Here is a 17,383-nt window from a genome sequence, read left to right as displayed (position 1 = left end):
TCAGCAGACCCATAGAGGTGAATGGATCAGGGGACGCATGCACGTCTGTTGCTCCATTCAGACATGGAATGCAGGACCCCATTCTCGTGATCGGTGTGGGCTCTATTGTTAGGACCCCTGCCGATCAGACACTTAACCCCTATCCAGTGGATTAGGGGAGAAGTTGTCTTAATAGGACAACCTCTTTTTAAAGAGATTCTACATACTGATTGTGAAAATGAAGATTTCATGTAGGAGTCCCCTATGGCCACCCATACTGCTTGTTAGGGGACACCACACCTCCAATGTCCTTATATAGAAGAGATGAATGCTCTATAGTAGGAGCATGGTGTCTATGACTTATCTAGGACTCCAGCAGTTCTATCAGTCCCTACTCTTTAAAGCCCCCATTAACAATTGTTTGCCGAACCTGCACTTTGTTGATGGCACCGGCCTACATTCTAAGGCTTCATTCACACGACCGTGTTTTGGGGTCCGCAAATTGCGGATCCGCAAAACACGAATACCGGTCGCGCTATATAGAGAATGCGGCTGTGGACAAGAATAGGATATGCTCTATATGTTTTGCAGGGCCGTGGAACGGAAGAACAGATGCGGACAGCACACGGTGCGCTGTCCGCATCCTTTGCGGCCCCATTGAAATGAATGGGTTCGCACCCGTTCCGCAAAATTGTAGAACGGATGCGGATCCATTTATATGGTCGTGTGAATGCACCCTAAAGGGCCCTTTACACGGGCCAAGAATCCCAAAGATAATCACTAATGAGCGTTATTAGGAACACTCATTAGCGATTATCTGGAGGTGTAAACATACCGCTTGTTCATCAGGTAATTCTATTGTTTGTGCGCATACAAAAGTTATCGTTTACTGTCAGCAGCTCATGCTGTATAATCACGATCTTCTGCTGGCAAACAACAAGTCTGTATGAGAATGAGCAATGGCATTAGCCATCGCTCCTCCCCATACTGTGGAGGAGATCACTGCATGTAAATGCAGTGGTCTCCTCCGCTAAGGAGCAGGTGGTTGTGGGGAAGGAACGATTCCTTTCCAACAATCTGCTGCTCTGTTGTCCCAACTTTCCCCCGCGAGTTAATGTGAGGGGAGAGAAGGATCCAGGTGTTTTGAATTTCGACACTCTATCCCTTTGCTCTTCCAGGAGGTAAGCTGCCATCAGGGATATCTGTAGATTTCTCCTATTTCCCCACTGAAAACACACTCTCACCCGGATGTGTATGAGGGAATCAGGGATGATAGTTGCCAGCCAAACAAGTGTTTGGTTGACAGCTGCTGAAGGTGTATATGCACATTAATGGGGTGGTCAAATTTAAAGTGGTTCTACAGTTTGTTTTAACTGATGATCTATCCTCTGGATAGATCATCAGCATCTGACTGGCGGGGGTCCGACACCCGGGACCCCCGCAGATCAGCTGTTTGAGAAGACAGTAGAGCTGAGTGAGCAGAGCTTAGTCGTGCCCAGGCCAGTTGATACTAGTAGTGACGTCACTGGGCAAGCGGTAAACAGTGAGAAGGCTGTGACGCTGCCTTCTCAAACAACTGACCCCCGCCGGTCAGAAGCTGATGATCTATCCAGAGGATAGATCATCAGTTTAAACAAACTGCAGAACCCCTTTAATAATAATAAAAAACTTACCTTAGCCTCACCATCCCTCTCTAATCCATCACCGCGGATCTTCCCTTTCCTGGGGCTGCAGCCAGCAATGTATTGTTGCAATGATGTTCTGTACAACAGAAGTTTGTGCAGGAGTAACAATAGAGGGGCACTCGATTATCTGGCAATAGACGGATACGTGCAATTAGGGTAAGTGAAATAGATATGGCAGATTTATTAAAAATATACAAAATATATTAAAAACATATAAATAAAACCATATAAGGCCCCTTTTACACGGGCGTTGCGGGAAAATGTGCGGGTGCGTTACGGGAACACCCGCGATTTTTCCGCACGAGTGCAAAACATTGTAATGCGTTTTGCACTCGCGTGAGAAAAATCGCGCGTGTTTGGTACCCAAACCCGAACTTCTTCAGAGAAGTTCGGGCTTGGGATCGGTGTTCTGTAAATAGTATTATTTTCCCTTATAACATGGTTATAAGGGAAAATAATAGCATTCTGAATACAGAATGCATAGTAAAACATCGCTGGAGGGGTTAAAAAATAATAATAATAATGTTTAACTCACCTTAGTCCACTTGTTCGTGGCCCGGCATCTCCTTCTGGCTTCATCTGATCTCTGTGCAGCAACAGGACCTTTGGTGACGTCATTCCGGTCATCACATGATCCATCACATGATCTTTTACCATGGTGATGGATCATGTGATGACCGGAATGATGTCACCAAAGGTCCTGTTGCTGCACAGAGATCAGATGAAGCCAGAAGGAGATGCCGGGCTACGCGAACAAGTGGACTAAGGTGAGTTAAAAAAAAAATTCTTTTTTTTTTTAACCCCTCCAGCGATGTTTTGCTATGCATTCTGTATTCAGAATGATATTATTTTCCCTTATAACCGTGTTATAAGGGAAAATAATAATGATCGGGTCCCTATCCCGATCGTCTCCTAGCAACCGTGCGTGAAAATCGCACCGCATCCGCTCTTGCTTGCGGATGCTTACGATTTTCACGCAACCCCATTCATTTCTATGGGGCCTGCGTTACGTGAAAAACACACAAAGAGGAGCATGCTGCGATTTCCATGCAACGCACAAGTGATGCGTGAAAATCACCGCTCGTGTGCACAGCCCCATAGAAATGAATGGGTCGGTATTCAGTGCGGGTGCAATGCGTTCACCTCCCACATCGCATCCGCGCGGAATACTCGCTCGTGTGAAAGGGGCCTAACTCATCTAATAAAGCCATATAACTAATCTAGTAATATAAGGTAAGGATGCAATCATATAAATGCATAAAATGAACATAGCTAGTACATGGTCTATATGCCACTTATGAGATTCAACATAAAGTCCGAAGTGGTGACTGCTTAAATGCTCATCTGTTGGTATATTTATCTATCAAAAGAAGTGGCACATTGGTTAATCACTTGATGTAGTGGCGGCTGATCCAAAGTCTGTCATACATATAGTATAAACACTCGAAAAGCACTGGTATCCAATTGAGAAGAAAAAAAGAAAGGCTATAGTAATCAGCAGTTAATTTCACCTATCCTGCGGTGTCTCAAAGGTAGGCTATTATACCATTATATCGCCTGTTGTATCAAATGACAATTTAATCAATCGGGTACTTTACTGCTCCTGTGGCCCGTCCACTGTGTTTGGTAGTTGGCTGCGAAATGAATTTGTCCCATGTGTCCCTGGCGTCTTACGTGGCATCCCATGTATTCCTGGCATCCCACGTGATGCCGGGATGGATTGCTATTGGTTCCACGGAAGCGGGCTATTCAGAAAAGTGTAGGAAAACGGCTACTTCGTTGTTATACCCTGATATGCGTTCCATGAGCTTTTGCAGTACCCAAACATAGGATGATGTATGCAGATCTGCTTTTGTCACTGCTTGTTCACCAGTGACAAAAGCAGATCTGCATACATCATCCTATGTTTGGGTTCTACAAAAGCTCATGGAACGCATATCAGCGTATAACAACAAAGTAGCCGTTTTCCTACACTTTTCTGAATAGCCCGCTTCCGTGGAACCAATAGCAATCCATCCCGGCATCACGTAAGATGCCAGGAACACATGGGATGCCACGTGGGACAAATTCATTTTGCAGCCAACTACCAAACACACTGGATGGGCCACAGGAGCAGTAAAGTACCCGATTGATTAAATTGTCATTTGATACAACAGGCGATATAATGGTATAATAGCCTACCTTTGAGACACCGCAGGATAGGTGAAATTAACTGCTGATTACTATAGCCTTTCTTTTTTTCTTCTCAATTGGATACCAGTGCTTTTCGAGTGTTTATACTATATGTATGACAGACTTTGGATCAGCCGCCACTACATCAAGTGATTAACCAATGTGCCACTTCTTTTGATAGATAAATATACCAACAGATGAGCATTTAAGCAGTCACCACTTCGGACTTTATGTTGAATCTCATAAGTGGCATATAGACCATGTACTAGCTATGTTCATTTTATACATTTATATGATTGCATCCTTATCTTTATTTGCATTGTTAATTATAGGGATATTACTAGATTAGTTATATGGTTTTATTAGATGAGTTATATGGTTTCATTTATATGTTTTTAATATATGTTGTATATTTTTAATAAATCTGCCATATTTATTTCACTTACCCATATTGCACGTATCTGTCTATTGCCAGATAATCGAGTGCCCCTCTATTGTTACTCCTTCCTAAATTTCTGATATATACGACAAAGGGTGTGTCGTGGGGAGTGCACCGTCCCATTTTCGGTTATAATAGTTTGAGCCACTAACTCTTTTTAGTTTGATGTTCTGTACAATGCTGCAGCCAATCACTGACCTCAGCAATAGTGGTCCATACACCACTAAGGCCTGTGATTGGTTGCAGCAGTGTATGGGATCTCACAATGCGTCACTGGCTGCAGCCTTGGTAAGAAGAAACTTTGATGCTGGATTGGGGGAGGCTAGTTAGGGTAACAATTTTTATTTATTTATTATTTTACAGGCCCCACAACAGTTTCTAATTAAAAAAAAAAAACTGAAACAGTCCATTTAAGGATATATTCACATGGTGCAGACAGTTACCACAATATGACCACACAGTGAATGTACCCATAATGAGATGATTCACACAAAGAGATTTTTCAGCTTATTGGAAAACATCCTTAGGTTTACTAACAGAAAATACACACAGATTTATCTGCATCAAAAAACCACTTGTGTTCAGTGCAGTTTTGGTGCAGATCTCACCCTCTAATTGAAAAGATTGAAATCTGCACCAAAAATAACACAATTGACATGCTGTAGATTTCCAAATCTGCGTTGCAGGGCAATTTCCACATGGAAGAAAAAAAAGCAAAGTGTAGATGAGATTTGTCTGATCTGTTACATGTTGCTGGTTTTGTATTATGCTGTGTTTTTTTTCTGCACAAGAATCCGTACAGAGGAACTGCACGTAATCCGCAACGTGTGCATGTACCCTTAGGATGGACTAGGTCTGCACTGGGCTAGTTGATAATAATTACTTTGTATTACATAATACATGGATTTTTTATATATGTATTGCTAATGTTTTTCTTTTTTTGCCTTCTGTATGTAAAGACAACTAGAAAATATATACATATAATGCAAGACCTATACAAAAATATACTTCAAGAGGAAAATGACTTATCTTGGCATGCAGAACCCCAACCCACATTGGCTTCTAACTACTATTCTACTGGTTAATTTCTTGCTACTGTTAAAAAAGGGATCAATAAGCCAAATGTACACAGCAAAATAGAAAGAACGTTCATTTTAACAGTACTCCTAACAGTATTGTGTGAGACTCCTGGGTCTGATTCACATTGTAAGGTTTTCCAAGAATGCCAGCAGTACACAAAAGACCGAGGTGCAAATAAAAACTAATGATCAAGTAGAGTCATTGATTTTTAAACAGGCAGAGATGGCCGAGTGGATTGGCCTCACTCTTAAAGACTGTATTTCTGCATCAGGTTCATAACAGAATCAATAATGCCATTTTCGTTAGAATGCACAAAAGAAATGTAAAATGCTCTGGGTATAACACTTAATAACCTGTAGCTGTACTTGATTTGCACCATAAATTTGCTAACTATTGCTATATGTTTGGCCTAGTGGATTTAATAGCATAAAATGGAGAATTCACAAATCAAAAGGTAAAATATATACATATGCCACATGATTCACTGCCAGCCTTAAAGGGAATGCACAGTATAATTCCAAATAGCTCTATGGGTTGTAAAACTGGCATCCACTTATATCTGCAAGCAGCCGAAGTGTTTCTGAGCAGATTGAAGAGCTGCCATAGTATAAATTAAACAGTAAATCACATTTCACAGTTTGAGCTAAGAGACCTATAGTTCAGACATAAAAAATTCCTGATGCTTTGTTCCCATAACAAAATGTGATTCCGTCAAAGTCTCAGGTAAAATGTTGAAGCGTAGACTTAGAAGTATGCATATGCAGCTATATGCAATTTCATAGTGATGCTGAATACGCTGTGATACTAAGTGATAAATTAGGAATGAGACTCACCTTTGCTGAGACAAAGACCAGGAGGCATTCTGTGACAGGGTGAGGAAGGACAGGTGCTAGCAGTACAGTAATAGGGCAAGATGGGGCATTGTCATGCATTGGCAGCCATGCAAAATTATATTTATTACTTACTTATTCCTTCATACATGACCCCTCACTGACACACATGTCCCATACATTGTCTCACACACACGCTACAAGCTTTTGGACAGCAGCTAGTCCTGGCAGCTTAAGGACATGAGGAAGCTTCCCGACTTTCTCATGTCCTGATGCTGCCAGGACCCAAACTGTCCTGTCACAGGACCCCCACCTCAGGGCTACTGCATGATTTGGAGGGGCATAGAGTCAATGGCTCCCCAGCTCTGCCAGTTTTCAACTTTATCCGCCTCCTGAGCACACAAGTATATAAAGAGAAAATGGGACATCCTGATAAATAGCACTTCCACAACCAACCACTGCAGCCAACATTTACCTGTGCTGAGCTCTGTTACCTAGAAGCCATGCTGATACCACAGCCACTATAGAGCTGAAGCCTGGTCACATACCCAGAGTTGTCCAACACCACGGCCATGACTAGTTTGCTACACTTCACGCTGTCACTGAGCTTTCGTGTCAGAAAGTCACAATGTGATCGAGTGGATGAAGGGTGGCCCTCAGAGGAAAGAGCGAAGGTTTGGGGTGCTGTGTGCCAAGCTGCCCCTTAAAGACACTTCAGGCCGCTGCCTGATGCTGCGGTGTTTGGAGGCAATGACTCAATGATGCTACTTATAATCCATTGGCAATCGACTTGTTGATTGAAATCAATGGGTTGCTGACCTCATCAGGCTTCAGAAACAATGGCATGCACTGACACAAGAATACCTATGAATACTTTTGTATTATTCCAAATTGCAATTTGCTTTGATGAAACCATTTTTACATTAACCAATAAATCTGTAAGTCATTTCTAGTAATAAAAACTGTTCATGGGGGCTTTTGGGTCATTGCATTTCATAATTCACCTGTCTCCTTAAAGAGTTCTTGAATCTTAGCAACACTTTCCTCTAACAGACAGTCTTAGAAGAGTCCTTTCTCTTTCCTGCTCTCAACCCAGGCTTATTTGCAGGGCATCCTAAAGGGAATCTGCCACAGTTTTATGGTGTCCTCACTAATAGTGTTGAGCGCGAATATTCGAATTGCAAATTTTAATCGCGAATATCGCCACTTTGAGAATTTTACGAATATTTAGAATGTAGTGATATAGATTCGTATTCGTGAATAGTGTTGAATATTCTAATTGTGAATTTATCGTGAATTTATTACATTTCCGATTTTCGCAATCAAGTAAACAATGACTGGAGATCACGAATTCTCGAATTTATGGAGAATATTCGGCCAAAATGAGCAAAATATAAAAAAAATAAAAAAGCTATGGCTCTCAGACTAAAGTGAAAAAAATAAAAAGGTATACATATTAGGTATTGCCACGTGCGTAATGATCTGCTCTATAAAAAACTCACATGACCTAATCCCTCGGTTAAACGCTGTAAAAATATAAAATAAAAACGGTGCCAAAACATCAATTTTTTTGTTAAGTTGCCTCACAAAAAACGTTATATAGAGCAATAAAAAATCATATGTACCCCAAAATAGTACCAATAAAACTGGCAACTTATCCCGTAGTTTGCAAATTATGGTCAATTTTTTGAGTTTCTACTGTAGGGGTGCATCAGGGGGGCTTCAAATGGGACATGGCATCTAAAAACCAGTTCATCTAAATTTGCCTTCCAAAAACCATATGACGTTCCTTTCCTTCTGCGCCCTGCCGTGTGCCCGTACAGCAGTTTACGATCACATGTGGTGTGTTTCTGTAAACCGCAGAATCAGGGTAATAAATATTGAGTTTTATTTGGCGGTTAACCCTTGCTTTGCTACTGGAAAAAATGGATTTAAATGTAAAATCTGCCAAAAAAGTGAAATTCTGAAATTTAATCTCCATTTTTTATCAATTCTTGTGGAACACCTAAAGGGTTAAGAAAGTTTGTAAAATCAGTTTTGTATACCTTGAGGGGTGTAGTTTCTAAAATGGGGTCATTTTTCGGTGGTTTCTATTATGTAAGCCTCACAAAGTGACTTCAGACCCGAACTGGTCCTTAAAAAGTGGGTTTTGGAAATTTTCCGAAAAATTTCAAGATTTGCTTCCATACTTCTAAGCCTTCTAACGTCCCCAAAAAATAAAATGTAATTTTCAAAATGATCCAAACATGAACTAGACATATGGGTAATGTAAAGTAATTACTATTTTTGAAGGTATTACTATCTATTATAAAAGTAGAGAAATTGAAATTTGCTAATTTTTCCAAATTTTTGGTACATTTTGTATTTTTTTAAACTTATTTTTACCACTGTCATGAAGTACAATATGTGATGAGAAAACAATCTCAGAATGGCCTGTATAAGTAAAAGCGTTTTAAAGTTATCACCACATTAAGTGACACGTCAGATTTGCAAAAAATGGCCTGGGCAGGAAGGTGAAAACAGGCCTAGGGTTGAAGGGGTTAATGTCCAAACTGGTGCTTTATTTTGGTACTTCAGCACCCACACAAACATAAGCAATCAAAATAAACACCTGCCTGTCTGGGCTGTAATTAATACACAGTTCTTTTCCCTGACTCAGGGCTCTTTCACACCTGCGTTATTGTCTTCCGGCATAGAGTTCCGTCGTCGGGGCTCTATGCCGGAAGAATCCTGATCAGGATTATCCTAATGCATTCTGAATGGAGAGTAATCCGTTCAGGATGCATCAGGATGTCTTCAGTTCCGGTACGGAACGTTTGTTGGCCGGAGAAAATACCGCAGCATGCTGCGCTTTTTGCTCCGGCCAAAAATCCGGAACACTTGCCGCAAGGCCGGATCCGGAATTAATGCCCATTGGAAGGCATTGATCCGGATCCGGCCTTAAGCTAAACGTCGTTTCGGCGCATTGCCGGAGCCGACATTTAGCTTTTTCAGAGTGGTTACCATGGCTGCCGGGACGCTAAAGTCCTGACAGCCATGGTAAGTGTAGCGGGGAGCGGGGGAGCAGTGTACTTACCGTCCGTGCGGCTCCCCGGGCGCTCCAGAGTGACGTCAGGGCGCCCCAAGCGCATGGATCACGTGATCGCATGGATCACGTCATCCATGCGCATGGGGCGCTCTGACGTCATTCTGGAGCGCCCCGGGAGCCGCACGGACTGTAAGTATACCGCTCCCCCGCTCCCCGCTCCTACTATGGCAACCAGGACTTTAATAGCGTCCTGGGTGCCATAGTAACACTGAAAGCATTTGGAAGACGGTTCCGTCTTCAAATGCTTTCAGTACACTTGCGTTTTTCCGGATCCGGAGTGTAATTCCGGCAAGTGGAGTACACGCCGGATCCGGACAACGCAAGTGTGAAAGAGGCCTCACCTCTTAGCACAGCTTATTTACAGGGTCTTGAGGTCCAGGCCTTAGCAGGTCCGCTCACCGAACACAAGTCCAGACAGGGAAGAGATTGGGCTACACGTAGCTTTGTGGCCCCTCGACCCTCCTGGCTGAGACCACCCAGAGACTCTGTAGGCCTCTGTTTCCAAGTCTTCCCCAGACTGACACACAGACAGCTGAGGTATCTGGGTGGGATATACACGCCTTCCAGCACTTATATTGTACACATCACCACACCTGGCATTGTCCTGTTGCAAAATGGCTTCTGAGACACTTTGGAAAAATGGCCGTACCACTGGTTTCATGGTCAAATCAATGTAATGCTGAGCTGTGAGAGTACTTGAAATAAAGAATAAAGGGGTTTGGCTACCGAACATTATGCCACCCCACACCATAATCCCAAGTGTGAAGTGCAAATGTGCTCTCCAGACCAATTTCCTGCTATTATTGCATCAAAAACAAAAGTGGAACTCATGCTCAGGAGGATAGACCTCCATCCCAGCCTCATTTTCTGTCTTGCTGTGCAACCTGATAGACTTTCAGAGCAGTGGAGTGAGGTCAGTGGAACACCTGTAGCTGGACATCTGGCTCATAGCCCAATGTCATGCGGACACCTTCTGATGGTTTGTGTAGACACTTGGCCTCCCTTGGCACTTGCACTAGAATGGATCAATATGCACCATTCTTCTAATTTCCATTCTTCTCTCCAGAGCAGGCAAATATAATACCAGCATATGACTGATTATTCCCCCCATACGTTTACTGAAAATACCAACTTTGCAGACGTTTTGAGCACCTTTTCTTCTCACCCCTATAGAGACTTCTTCCAGACATGACTTGTCTCTGGCAGAATTTGCTGCCCAGAAATCTTTGGCTCCTCTTATTCTCAGCACCCCTGTCTCTACAAAAGCTCCCCATTCTTAGTGCCCCAGATGGTAATAGTGGTGCCTTGTATAGTTTTACTGTATTAGTTCCCTTTTATCTTGAAGTGTGAACTGTTTTAATGCTCCCACACGGAAATAGTATTCCCTTTAGGCCAAACATAATAATAGTGCTTCTCAAAGTGCCTCACATAATAATTCTATCCCCTTGCCCTACTCAGTAACAGCGCTCCCTTTTGTGCCCCTACTCAGTAACACCTTACTTTGTGCCCAAACAGTATTATTATTATTTATTATTTTACGCGCTTATATAGCGCTAACATTTTCCACAGAGTTTTACAGACATTAGCATCAATGTAGCTCACAATCTAATGTCCCTATCAGTATGTCTTTGGAGTAGGGGAGGAAACCGGAGTACCCGGAGGAAAGCCACGCAAACACAGGGAGAACATACAAACTCCATGCAGATGTTGTCCTTGGTCAGATTTGAACCTAGGACCCCAGTGCTGCAAGACACCAGTGCTAAGTGGCTTGTGTCCCCACATGGTAATAGTGCCCTTATTTGTTCTCCCACATACTAGTACTTATGCTGACTTAAACCTGCTCCCACAATGGGAATGAACTTCTCACTGTCTGTGCAGCCAACAGGCTGGCACAGGGGGTAGGAAGCAAGGATGTCAGTATGTTCCTGGTATCTCATAGGCCACAGGCTTAAACCAGTTTTAAACTGTATATGCACCCTGAGGACTTAGATACAGTTGAAAGTGGTACTCACTGGGAAAAGATCCTTGTGCCCCTAATGTTTGCTACAGCCCTTCCTCCTCCCAAACCCCAATGCATCTATGGCTGTTATGGCAATAGTTATGGCATTCTATGTGCCTATGGGTAAATCTTTTGATCATAGTATATAAGGAGGAAGAAACTTATGTCTCTAAAAAATACTAACCTGTTTAAGCAGTCTGGGTAATAAACAAGGGATGTACAACATTTTAGATGTTCTCCATTCATCACACTGTGTTGCTTCTCCATATTTGTTAAGAGTGGATATTTGTCATCTGACAACCATATCTTCTTCTTTTTTATAAGAAACATGTTATCTGTCATATTTTTGCCCGATTAGTGCAGAAACTCAATAGCTGGAGAAGTAGAAAGACTAGTTTATGACCAAACAAGCCCACAGGGAATTGGGAACCATGGATTTGGGGGAAAAGTTTCAAAAACTTCAGGCCACCAAACCTCATAACACCAGATACTGGAGCACTTACCAATAAAGCATATTTTATTGGTCACCAGAAATGAGGCACTAAACCACTGCCACCAAGTGCTGGTATGCTAATCAATTAAAAGTTAATATAAACTACAAATTGGCGTGGTTATGAAAAGCAGGAAGCGATCAACCCCATATGCAGTGGCGCATCTATACCGGCGGGGGGGACGGACGGACAGATTTTGCACCACAAGTACCACAATAGACATCCTACGCAGGATAGCAAATGTGTGGATGTGAGCTCGGGCTCAGACATGTCCTCCACAGTAGGATATGTTGGCTAATCTTTCAATTTTACATCAGTATGAGTGTTTAGTAAGACCACAGAGTGCACCTGTCTTTGTAAAAGTTATTGTTATTTTGTTCAATTAAATGTTGGATCAACGAGGAGAAGGTAATTTTCTAGCTTTAACTTGGTTGTCATAGCAGCTACTATCCTGTTTGGTTCAGAGTCGTTTTATGATCTGATGTGCCTTTGTTTACACCCTTGTTCATAAAGCAGTAGCAGCTCTGATCTGATTTAGGCCCTTCAGTATATCTGGAAGGCCGTCATGGTGAAGACATCATAGGATCATATAATATGAAATGTGTACTTGCATTCTGTATTTGCTTCCTGTTAATAAGTTAAAATGAACATTTGTTTATAAGAAAGCTGCGTGTTTGCCATCCCAGCTTCAGATTTCTGACAAAAAATGTCTTGTGCCCACATTCTTGAGCAGTACATTCTGATAGGTTCAGCTGTTCAATCCATCATATTGTAAAACATGAAGATTCAGTTTTCACTCTTCAGACTCTCACATTGGTTCAGTACTTGGCAGTTAGCAGGAACATGTTCTACACTTTATAAAAGACGGCCTTATTTATTAATAGTAGTCTGACACACAGACAAGTCTGTGCCATCTGTTGAGAGAAGAGGACTAGAAAGTAATTAAAAAGAATTTGAGCTATATGATTTACTTAACGTGGTTTTATGTCAATGTTTCGCTTATATCTTTGTGGAAAATAGATGAGAGGAATGGATTGAGTCAGAAAGCTCTGGTTTGTTTCGGACTAATATATACCATTTATCAGCCTCTATTATTCAATAATTTCACTTTTTAATTTTTAATTTAAATTTTATTTCAGACTGCCAGTTCTGTATTCACTGTTGCCTGCAAACATGTCTTTGATCTGCTGCCACCACTATGAGTTCTAATACCTATGTCTCCTCTGGACCCATTTTCAAAAGGATAAAACCTAAAGAAAAAGCATAGGTCCAGGAGCAGACTAGAAACTTAAAGTGGCCCTTGAAAAAAAAAAAAAAATAGTTATGCCAATATTGTAGGTGGGTCCAAATTGACAGAAGGCAGAGAAACATAAGTGGGCAAGGATAGCACAAGTAGGCAGGGCCAGCAATAATGTATTGCAAAACAAAAGACTGCCCCAGCAGACTCAAATATCACACTGCCTCTGCAAAACCAAATACCACAGTGCAGCACAAAATAACTAAATGAAGTGTTGTTTAATCATTTCAGTGTTGTTTAATCAAGAAGGGCCGTCTGCTCACTGAAGGATCAGATTGCACAGAATCCTGTGGAGAGGGGAGGAGGAGGAGCAGTTAGGGACTTCTGTAGAGACAAGTAGAGGCAGACAGACTGACATAGAGAGATCTTCTGGTTTGTAAGTGATTTACTGTCATAATTCACTGCTGGATTTACATTTAAACTGTTCAGTGCTGCTGTATAATGTCCTCCATTACTGCTACTGCTTTTGAGGTTGTGCTACAAAGAGATAAGATGCAGAAATCCCTGTTTGTCCATGTCCTTTGTATGGAACACAGAAGGATATGGAGGTTGGAATTATACCAGCTGACACAAGTGAGCATACAAAAAGACTAGTTGAAAAGATCTTAAAGGGGTTATCCAACCCCTGTAATGCCTCCTAAAATGCCCAGGCCCCTTATATAGGTTATACTTACCCCGCTCCCTGGCACCCGCGTCGCTCCTGATGCCCACATGGGCTCCGCTGCATCTACCCATTGCGCAGATCAAAACATCCAGCGATCAAAACATCCAGCGATGGGGTGCAGCCAACATCTGGCTGCGATGGGCACGAGCCTCCCTTGCATCGCAGGTGACGATAGGTGCCGGAAAGCGTGGTAAGTATAACCTGTATGAGGTTCCCTGGGCATTTTGGCGGGCATTATAGGTGTTGGAAAACCCCTTTAATAGTTTATTAGTGTCTCAAAAACAAGAAAGATGCTGATACTAATGTTCATAGAATACACTGTTCCAAAGGTACATGCAGTGTGACCAAATACAAACCCAAATTCCCCCCCCCCCCCCGCATGATTATTTGGGTTTATTTGTTCATTATGCATATACCTTTGGAACAGTAAATCCTTTGGACAGCATTATTTTTTATATGAGTATAGATGGGTATGACAGGCACACTCTCATACGTTACTGCACCGAATAAATACAGAGACAGTGCTGGGGTTTAAAATTGTGTGTTTATTTATATCTGAATATTAAAAGTTGTTTTATATAAAACCAGTTATCATAAAAGCAATAGGGGTTGGACAAGCCACTGAGGAAGGAGCAGATTAAAAAGCTACGAAACGCGTCTGGTAAAGGAACTCAAGGGTCATATACATTTATTCCACCTTTTTCTTATACAAATTCCACATCCGTTTTTTTGGAAATCGTTCGAATTACCTTTAGAAAAATTTAAAAACAAATCAGAAAGAACCAGAAAGCGGATAACCAATTGCGATTTTACACTCCAAAAGTGAAATCCCGCCCGAAACTTTGGGACCAATCGCAACCACCGCCAGGAGTGACGTGTTACCCCACCCTGTCACGTGAGACGCCACAACACACCCGCAACGGACCACATGGGACGCCTCGTAGATCCTTGCAGGGCAAAGAAAGCGATCAAACAAGCGGAATACAACACAGCAAATTGGTAAAGTACGATCTACTTCACATTTTTTAATCGACTCAAAGTGAAAGTATACATCACTCCCAATTCTATTTTTAGATTTTTATTGTATTTTTATTTTTATTTTTCACTTTTAACATTGCAAGTTTTTTCCAACACATGAAACCACTTTTATGACTTTTTATGACTATCACAAGACTGCCATACGAATTCCTCTACCAGGACAAATATCCTGAGGAAACATTGGAAACCTAACCCCCCCCCTTTTTTTGTGTTTATACGCACATATCCTCATTGAAGTTCACACACCACACCTAATACCCAATCAAGAACCACCCGGCACAAGTACCCACACACCTTCCTCCCCAACCAACCTTCATGACAAATAAACACAAATAAACACCACATCTTCACACATCCCAACTGAACAGCCACTCAAGAAAAAAGACTTCCTATCCCCAACAACAAATTTACCAAAAATTGCTTTTATGATAACTGTTTTTATATAAAACAACTTTTAATATTTAGATATAAATAAACACACTATTTTAAACCCCAGCACTGTCTCTGTATTTATTCCGTGCAGTAACGTATGAGAGTGTGCCTGTCATACCCATCTATACTCATTTTTCTTTCTACTCACGGCCTCTGGGTGTGCCGATGTCAGAGCACCTCACTCCATATTGCTAAATTGGTGAGCCACTGTACAACCTACCCATTATTTTTTATATGCTTTATAGGTATGATTATTGGAGTTTTAGCCACATGGTGGTCTAACTTTTTGATACATATTTGTTTATGTATATCTAATATATAAAGCTGTGTTTATGTCCGCTAAAGGAATCCGCACCGTCGTATTTAGAATCACAAAATTTGCCACACGGGTACATCAGGTGTCCGGGAAGGTTTTAGACCACCTCTCAGCTCTCTAGCACGTACCGTTCCTGAGATATAAAAAATAAATAAAATGCATTAGCCAATAGACGCCTGGTCACATGACCCTTATCAGCCAATAGAAGCTTGCAGGCCCTTAGTCTCCACATACACACAGTTTTACACCAGATTTCCATAACAACCCAGCCATTTTTCTTCACTGCTGTAGGTCAGCTATAAAGGGGCAGGGCGCTGTGGATGACACTGTTAAGGGAGCGGAGTGCTGTGGAGGTCACAGTTCAGGGACAGGTATTGTGGCCATTCAGGCCACCCTCAAAAGGCGGACTAAAAAACCCTACCCCCAGGTCCCACTAAGCCACACCCCGAACCCAGTTAGGCCACGCACCCTCTCACTCCGCAGCCGACAGGGATTGAAAAAATGAAGGGAAAAATCAGCTTTTTTCAGCTGCAGGGGTGGGAGGGAGGGTGACTTTCTCCCTGCATCTCACGCTCAGACAGCACAGTGCTGCTGGCTGTGAGTGAACTGTTCAAAAGGACATCCCTGTGTCTGTCCAAGCCCTGCGCTGGATGGAGGACAGGGAGTCTGAAATCTGGACTGTCCAGCCCAAAAAAACAGACCTCTGGCCACCCTAAGGGCAGGCTGCTGTGGAGGTCACCGTTAAGGGGAAGGTCCACTATGGAGGTCAGTGTTAAAGGGCAGATTGCTGTAGAAGCCACTCTTGTGGAAATCACTGTTAAGGAGATGGGGTACTGTGGAGGTCACTAATAAAGGGGCGGCCGTTGTGGAGGTCACTGTTAAAGGGTTGGGCTGCTGTAGAGGTTACTATTAAGGGGTAGGGATGCTGTGGAGGTCACTGTTAAGGGGGCAGGGTGTTGTGGAGGTCACAGTATCTAACAAAAGTGAGTACACCCCTCATATTTTTGTAAATATTTTTATTATATCTTTTCATGGGAACACACACTGAAGAGATGACACTTTGATACAATGTAAAGTAGTCAGTGTACAGCTTGTATAACTGTGTAAATTTGGTGTGCCCTCAAAATAACTCAACACACAGCCATTAATATCTAAACCGCTGGCAACCAAAATTAGTACACCCCTAAGTAGAAATGGCCAAATTGCGCCCAAAGTGTCAATATTTTGTGTGGCCACCATTATTTTCCAGCACTTCCTTAACTTTCTTGGGCATGGAGTTTACTAGAGATTCACAGGTTGCCACTGGAATCCTTTTCCACTCCTCCATGATGACATCATGGAGCTGGTGGATGTTAGGGACCTTGCACTTCTCCACCTTCCATTTGAGGATGCCCCACAGATGCTCAATAGGGTTTAGGTCTAGAGACATGCTTGGCCAGTCCAGTACCTTTACCCTGAGTTTTATAGCAAGGCAGTGATTGTCTTGGAGGTGTGTTTGGGGTCGTTATCATGTTAAAATACTGCCCTGTGGCCCAGATTCCAAAGGGAGGGGGGGTCATGATCTGCTTCAGTATGTCACAGTACATGTTGGCATTCATGGTTCCATCAATGATCTGTAGCTCCTCACAGCCGGCAGCACTCATGCAACCCCAAACCATGACACTCCCATCACCATTATTGACTGTAGGCAAGACACACTTGTCTTTGTACTCCTCTCCTGGTTGCCGTCACACACACTTGACACTATCTGAACCAAATACAGTTGCAAGAAAAAGTATGTGAACCCTTTGGAATGATATGGATTTCTGCACAAATTGGTCATAAAATGTTATCTGATCTTCATCTAAGTAACAACAATAGACAATCATAGCCT

The 17,383-nt window shown here is 42.3% G+C and overlaps 1 protein-coding gene across 1 annotated transcript in view; it reads left to right on the top strand.

The window, feature by feature from the left end:
- PARD3B (par-3 family cell polarity regulator beta) overlaps positions 1-17,383 on the top strand; it is a 1,801,259-nt gene that overhangs the window by 1,076,037 nt on the left and 707,839 nt on the right.

This window comes from Bufo bufo, chromosome 7 (genome assembly GCF_905171765.1).
Source record: "Bufo bufo chromosome 7, aBufBuf1.1, whole genome shotgun sequence".
Classification (NCBI taxonomy): Eukaryota; Metazoa; Chordata; class Amphibia; order Anura; family Bufonidae; genus Bufo; species Bufo bufo.
This window is presented reverse-complemented; position numbering and strand designations above follow the sequence as displayed.